Genomic DNA, 7,769 nt, shown 5'->3' with positions numbered 1-7,769 from the left:
CATGCACTTGAGCGGGTTATGCGTTACTTGCAAGGTACAATGAGTTATGGAATTCACTATTCTGGTCAGCATGCAGTACTTGAAGGATATAGTGATTCGAACTGGATATCTAATGCAGACGAGCTTTATGCCACCAGTGGTTATGTCTTTACTATTGGTGGAGGTGCGGTATCATGGAGGTCATGTAAGCAGACCATCTTGACGAGGTCAACCATGGAAGCCGAGCTAGCTGCACTTGACACAGCAATCGTTGAGGCAGAATGGTTGCGTGAACTCTTGATGGACTTGCCGGTGGTTGAGAAACCAATACCAGCTATCCTTATGAACTGTGACAATCAGACAGTAATTGCTAAAATGACGAGTTCTAAGGATAATGGGAAGTCATCAAGACATGTCAAAAGACAATTGAAGTCTGTCAGAAAGTTAAGAAACTCCGGAGTTATAGGTGTGACTTATATTTCAATAGATAAAAATCTGGCAGATCCTTTTACCAAGGGACTACCACGTAATGTGATAGAAATTGCATCGAGAGAGATGGGTATGAGACCCGTATAAGTTGCCATGGTGGAAACCCAGTCTATGTGATCGGAGATCCCGTGAATTAGGTCCTGGGAAGAACAAGCCATTGGTGAATTGACGAGAGTAACCTTTGACCGTCTCTAAGTAAAGATGCAATACTCTCAAATGTTGTAAGGCAGGTTGGCTTTGTGCCTTAATGTATTCTGTTGGCTTGTATTAGCGAAGATGTTGTTCTGTAGAACATTCTTGAAAGAACACACCTATATGAGTTAGACTGTCTAACGTCGCAGTCTATGAGATCTAGGTGATCTCTAGTAAACTCATGAAGAGACCTTGGAGTACGACGTATATGCTCCACCCGAGAAGGGGACTACTGGTAGCCAAGTACTGGTCATGACTTCAAGTGAAACCCATTCACGCAAAACTTGCAATTCAAGGCATAGTCCATTGTCCAAGTTGTGGGTTGGTGTAGCTTGGAGTTCTAGGCGGAAGTTCAACTTAACAGTCTCTGCTGAAACACTAGTATATTAAACAGTAGTGAACAGTGGCGAAAACTGCAGATGGGCATTTGAGATCTGGTGGGGGATTGTTAGGATTTATGGGCTAGGCCCAATTGAGAAATTCAAATAAATCCCAGGAAAATCTCAAAAGCCCATATAAGTGTATGGCTAGGGAATGGTGGAACCAATAGCACCATATTGCTAGTTCTAGTGGAGTAGAGCTAGTTTAAATATGGAAGCCACACTCACTCACCAAGTCATGGATGAGAGGAGAGAGTGTGGAGAGCCACACGCGCGCGCTCGCTCGCCTGGCCTGGCCTGGCCTGGGCGGGGCAAAGGGCGCGGGCGCACGACGTACGCGTGAATGGTCTGCCAAAATCCGGCCCCTCGCCTTACGGGGGCGCGACTCCCTTTTGTCGGTTTATTTTTTTGGTTGCTTGGCTGTGAAGATCAGAATCCTAACCGATCGCTATAAAATCTAAACTGAACGCGAGATTTTCGTGGGCGGATAAGATCGAAGACAGCTATCTGGTCGCGGACTCGACCCTATAAAAGGCGCCTGGCAGCCAGCATCCAAATCATCCCAGTTTTCGCTTTCGCCTCTCTTCACAGCTGAGCCGCCTTCCAGTTCTCTTCATCCCAACTGTAGACGTGCATCTGCGATCAGGAGAGCAGGTCTCCAAAACCCTTTGCCTTCTAGATCCTGCACCGGGAGAGGGCGAATAAGGTTTTTGGGAAGCGTCCTCACGCGACTGCTCGTGATCTTCTGACCTCATCGACCCTGCTGATTTCACTGCTTCGACGTCGTCGACCCTGCTGATTACAGCGCGCGCCATCTATCAGTATGTCTAATCAGTACACGTCATCTGATTTGACTTTTTACTTCAGTTCTTCTGATTTTATCATGATTTATATTCGGAATTTAATCTAGAATTTGTCTAATTATTCAACAATTTATTTGCATATGCTTCCTATTTTAATTCCAGTCCTTCAGCTGTTTGGCGTACCTCAATCCCAAGATAATATGACAGTGATCCTAAATCTGTCATTTCAAACTCCTTCTTCATCTCCTTGAATTTAGTGATCTGTGCGTCTGATTCCCCTATAATTAACAAATCATCTACATATACTCCAACAACAACTCTCTGACCACCTTTCTTTCTAGTATATAGTGCATGATCAGTCTTGCATCTTGTGAAACCAAGTTTGCCTAAACTTTTGTCTAGCTTCACATTCCAAGCTCGAGGAGCCTGTCGCAGTCCGTACAGAGCTTTGTGCAATTTTAGAACCTTGCCTTCCTCCCCTTTTGCAGTGAACCCAGGAGGTTGTGTGACATATACCTCCTCAGCCAAATCACCATTCAAGAACACTGATTTCACATCCATGTGATGGATTGGCCACCCATGATGTGCTACGACTGCCAATAGTACCCTGACAGTCTCCATTCTTGCCACTAGAGCAAAAACTTCTTCAAAATCAATACCTTGTTGTTGCACATATCCCTTAGCTACCAGTCTAGCTTTGGGCTTGATCACAGCTCCTGATTCGTTACGCTTCAGCTTATACACCCATTTCAGACCTCTGGCACGATGTCCTTTTTGTAAATCAACCAGTGGCCATGTCTTGTTCCCTTCAATTGATGCCATCTCCTCTAACATTGCCTTTCTCCAATCAGTGACCTTCAGAGCCTCAGTCACTGAATATGGCTCCTCACCGATGGCTGTCAACAATTCTTCAACAGCAAGCATTTCAGCTTGCTTTGGGACATTATCTGTTCCCAACATACTTTCCAGCATACGATACCTCCGTGGCGCGTCATCTTCATGGTCAACATCAAGATCTAGGGTTTCAGTGGGAGGTGTGGCATACTCGGTAGCCATTATCCTAGGTGTGGGCACCTGCTGTTCATCCTGAACATCCCATTGGCCACCAGGATGAGTGGGAGGCCCAGAACGACCACTACTCGATGTGCTTGGTGACGAGGACGAAGAACCTGACTTGTCCATCAAGCGAATGGAGCTCTCGACAAGCACGAACTCAACAACAAATGGGACATTTGTCCTAGTCTTCTCCTCCTCATTCTAGTCCTAGGCGCAATCCTCTTCAAACACGACGTCACGCGACACATGTACGCGTTTTGTGCTTGGATTGTAGAAACGCCAGGCCTTGCTGCCACTTTCATACCCAATGAACACCATTTGTGTACTTCTATCTTCAAGTTTTGTTAGACGCTTGTTGCCTTGCTTAACATGTGCAACACAACCGAATGTACGAAGATGACTGACGATAGGTTTTGTTCCATGCCATACCTCATATGTCATATGGAGTGCTCCCTTCATTTCCTTGAGTGGGTGATCTGTTCAGTATGTATATAGCCATTGCCATAGCCTCCCCCCAGAACCAGTTAGGGAGATTCATGGCTTTAAGCATGCTCCGTGCCATTCCCATGATGGTTTGGTTTCTCCGTTCCACCACTCCATTCTGCTCCAGCGTGTATGGTGCTATCAAGTGTCGCTTGATCCCTTCACTGTAGCAATGCTCGATGAAAGCTTGTGCTGTGAACTCTCCGCCTCGATCCATACGGAAAGTTCCCACCTTTCTTCCAGCTTCCACCTCAGCTCTTGCCTGAAAGGACTTGAACGCCGCCATCGCTGCCTCCTTGGAACGCAGAAGAGACACCCACATGTACATACTTAGGTCATCCACCAAAAGAAAGAAAACTGTTACCGCTCGGTGTCGATGGGGTCAGAGGCCCGCAAAGATCCCCATAGATCAGCTCGAGCTTGCTCGTCGCACGGTATCCTGCCTCTCCTGGGAAGGAAAGTCGACGCTGCTTCCCAGCGAGACAGCTATCACAGACATGATCAACGTGATCAAATCGTGACAGCCCGCGCACCATTTCTTCTTCGGCTAGACGTCTCAAGCTTCAAAAATTAAGGTGTCCAAGGCGTGCGTGCCACCTCTACGCTGCGCTGCCTCCTTGCGCAGCGAGGCAGACTGGCTTTGCAACGTCGAGATCCAGCTCGTACAGCCGGTTCACCGATCGCGGCACACTTGCTAGTAGCCGACGCTGAGTATCCCAAATCTTCAGACGCCTGTTCTACATTAGGATCTTGTGTCCACCTTCTTCCAATTGCCCAAGGCTCACGATATTCGTGGTGAGCCTCGGAATGTAGTAAACTCCCGTTAGAGTCTTGTGGTCACCATTCCGGCAGCAGAGAAGAATGGATCCGCGACCATAGATGGCCGTGGCTGAACCATCGTTGAATCGCATTGTACCTTGCACCTTCTCATTTAGCGAGGAGAACACAGAGCGCTCACCTGTCATGTGATTTGTGGCTCCCGTATCTAGGATCCATCGCACCTCTTCCTTCACTTTGTCACCAAGCTGAATGTACAGCTTGTCCTCCCTGAGATGAACGACTTGGTGTGGCCCCAGCGACGCCGGGGCGTCGTCAAGGTTCTCTTGTATGTCGATGACGCTGGTTCTCGCCAGTAACAATGCTTCGTCCACCTCTTCAGTATGCACGGCGTGGGATTTCTCATCGCGCTTCTTCTTCTTGCAGTCACGCGCCCAGTGTCCAGTATTTCCGCAATAACGACATTTGTCATTCGTGACCGTATTTCCTCCACGGCCGCCGTTGCGACCACATCGTCTCCCACCGTTTCTTCTGCGCCCGCGTCCTCGGCCACGGAAATTTCCTGACACCAACGAGCCCCCACAAAAACCTGATGGTTTATCACCTGCAATCTTCAGACGTGAAGTTATCTTGACAATTAATTCATCTTCTGTGAGATTGAGTCGGGGCAGGACCACTGCGCGCTCCTGGGCGAGTCGTTCCTCAGCTGCCTTCAGACGCCCGATTAGCTCATCAACGGACATTTCGCTCAAGTCAAGCAGCGTCTCAATTGAAGCCGCTATCTGATCAAACCGAGATGGCAGGGCCTGCAGAAACTTCCTAACAACTTCCTCCTCGGTGTATTCATCACCAAGCACCGTCAGTTCACCCGTGATGCGTGTGATCCGTACATCGAAATCATCCACGCTTTCGCCGTCGTTGAACTTGAGGGCGTCGAAATCCCTCTTCAGTGTACTCGCCTTCGCCTTCCTGACGCGGTCGACTCTAGCGTTGCGCAGTCGAAGCATCTTCCACGCATCCTGCGCCGTTGCCTTCCCTGCCACGGCTCCCATCACCCATCAGCTCCGGTGGAACCGCATTGGAGAGTATCTCCAAAGCGTTTCGGTCGTCGACATAAGTCGTCGTGCCTTCACTCACCGCGTCCCACAGGTTCCTCGCCTGCAGCATCACGCGCATGAGGGCCGCCTAGTCATGGTAGTTGGTCTTCGTCAAGATCGGGTAGTTCCCCGATGGAGCAGCTCGCTCCACAACGATGTGCTCGACCTCTCGCTTATAACCGCCTCCCCGATTGTCGCGCGTCCCCCAGCATGGCAGAGGTGACCTCCCTCGTCGTTGGCGCCGCGGCGGAGTGACCGACCAGTCAAAGCGTCCTCCTGTCGGCAGCTGATCGCCATACCCGGCTCTGATACCACGTGTTGACTTCAGCTCGACGTCGATTACCGAGAGAACGATCAATCAGTCGAGGATTGAAGAAGAACAGTGAACACGGAGAATTTTCTTTGGACATGCCAAAACGGGCGAACCTGTCTCCTTTTTGTGTTTTTCTATTTATTCACTGGACTACTCAACGCGTTACAATTACTCAGCTCCAAACTTCCCACAATCGTCATACTTCGACCCTGAAAATTCGGATCACTCCCCCACGATCACACACTGCGTGGCACAGGACATGCCCCTGGTACGCGCTTACCACTAACTCTACAGCAAAAAAACTCCCGCCAAGAGCCTAACTGAGAAGCTGAGTATCTAACAGCCACCAGAAAGAGTGCCGTCAGTCGTGAAGGCACCGCCGCAGCTGCACCACCAGCCCACGTCTCTAGGGAAGACAAGAAGATCCGCCATTGACACACGTCCAACAAGTAACAAAGGAGATCACGTCTACACAGCTTTAGCGCCGCCAGCCAGAGTCATCAGCCATCACACACGCAAGAAGGAGATCGCAGCCGACCACTAGTACACACAGCCTCTATAGTGGCGGTTCTAGAGACGTTTTCACTGGCGCTTTTCAGTGCCGCCAGTGCTAGGGGCCAGTGGAAATCGTCATTTCCACTGGCGGTTATTCTAGAACCGCCAGTGGAAATGATATTTTCACTGGCGGTTTTCTTAAGCAACCGCCAGTGGAAATGCTATTTTCACTGGCGGTTTTCTTAAGCAACCGCCAGTGAAAATGCTATTTCCACTGGCGGTTTGTTTTATTTAGCCGCCAGTGGAAAGATTTCCCGCCTTTTTTTTAAATTTTCAATCAGCACTGAAATTTATATATATTTACACACACAAAACATATATATATATATTGATATTGATAAACATGTGGTATTGATATTAAAAGCAACATGGAATTAAATTCTATCATACATTTATATACATCGAAGTCTTGTTTACAACCATGTATGCATCACACATTATATACATCAAAGTTTTCACTTAAGCTCTAATAACTATCTCGGCTAAGAGATAGTCTACTAATTTCTGTTAGTATTCTAAACTCTGGCAAAGCTAATGTTCCGGAAGCATCGTGATATTTCCCTTCTGCGGGAATGACCTCTTTCAATATGAATGTGCATAGGTCCTCAACTATGCCATACAATGCACCTTCAGTCAAGTTCTCCGGGCTTTCTTGTTGAAATTGCTGTAAAGGAAGTTTATAAACATCATCTATTTATACTCAATAATAACACATTTGCATCTTTAATGACATAAATACATACGTGACTATTACTAATAATACCTTGCCAGGGTTCGTGATGTATCGTTCGTTCATTCTCATGAACTCGCACACGTAGAACCCACATAGGACCGATCCGGGTGGTTGCTTGTGGCACTACATAACGGGAGATTGGTTATTTAGTTGCAACATTGTCCTATGTACGTACATGTATGATATGTATTCATAAATTCACATATTTACCGACCAGTTATAATGGATGTCTAGTGGCACGCCTTTTTTGGACGTGTCGTACTTTCCACCTCGTAGCTTATAAAACCTAAATGCCATGTGATCTCAAATAGAATCACCATGTTATTCTACAATTCTCATCAATATAAGTATGCATGCATAGAAAAGGCTTACAACTCTAAGATGCTGAGGAATTTTGAATAGGCCGAAGGCTCGGTGTGCAAGGAGTCGAGCACCAGCACCTTTCCAACCTTAGGATAAATGAAGAAGCATATCCAGTGGTCCCTGTACGAATCAAACTTGTGATACATGTGTATTGAAATTATTAATTTTATTTATGTAAAATCACACTTACTTAAAGTTGTACGGGGCCACTATGGATTCCCTGTCTTGAAATTGAAGCATTGCGTGTCCTATGTAGGTGGCGTATCTTGCTTCAAAATCCTTCTTCAGATCCTGGATACGCACCTCAATTTCTTCGTCTGTTAGCCCCTGTAATGCTTCGTTGCCTTTTCCGATTCTAAAAGTGTGGTTATCCTCGCATATCTTTATTGGGTTGAGATACCCAACCCTTTTACTGGCACTAGCATTGGGATTGGTACCATAAAGGATCTCCTGCTGATCATGTTGCATTCTGCAACGCACACGTGCATGTCAGATATTGAAAATTTATACAACTCACTAATAATAACACATATATGTGGAGTATGAGTG

The sequence above is a fragment of the Zea mays genome, chromosome 8 (assembly GCF_902167145.1).
Source record: "Zea mays cultivar B73 chromosome 8, Zm-B73-REFERENCE-NAM-5.0, whole genome shotgun sequence".
In the NCBI taxonomy this organism is placed as follows: domain Eukaryota; kingdom Viridiplantae; phylum Streptophyta; class Magnoliopsida; order Poales; family Poaceae; genus Zea; species Zea mays.
The sequence above is the reverse complement of the archived record's forward strand: the minus strand, read 5'-3'. Positions refer to the sequence as shown.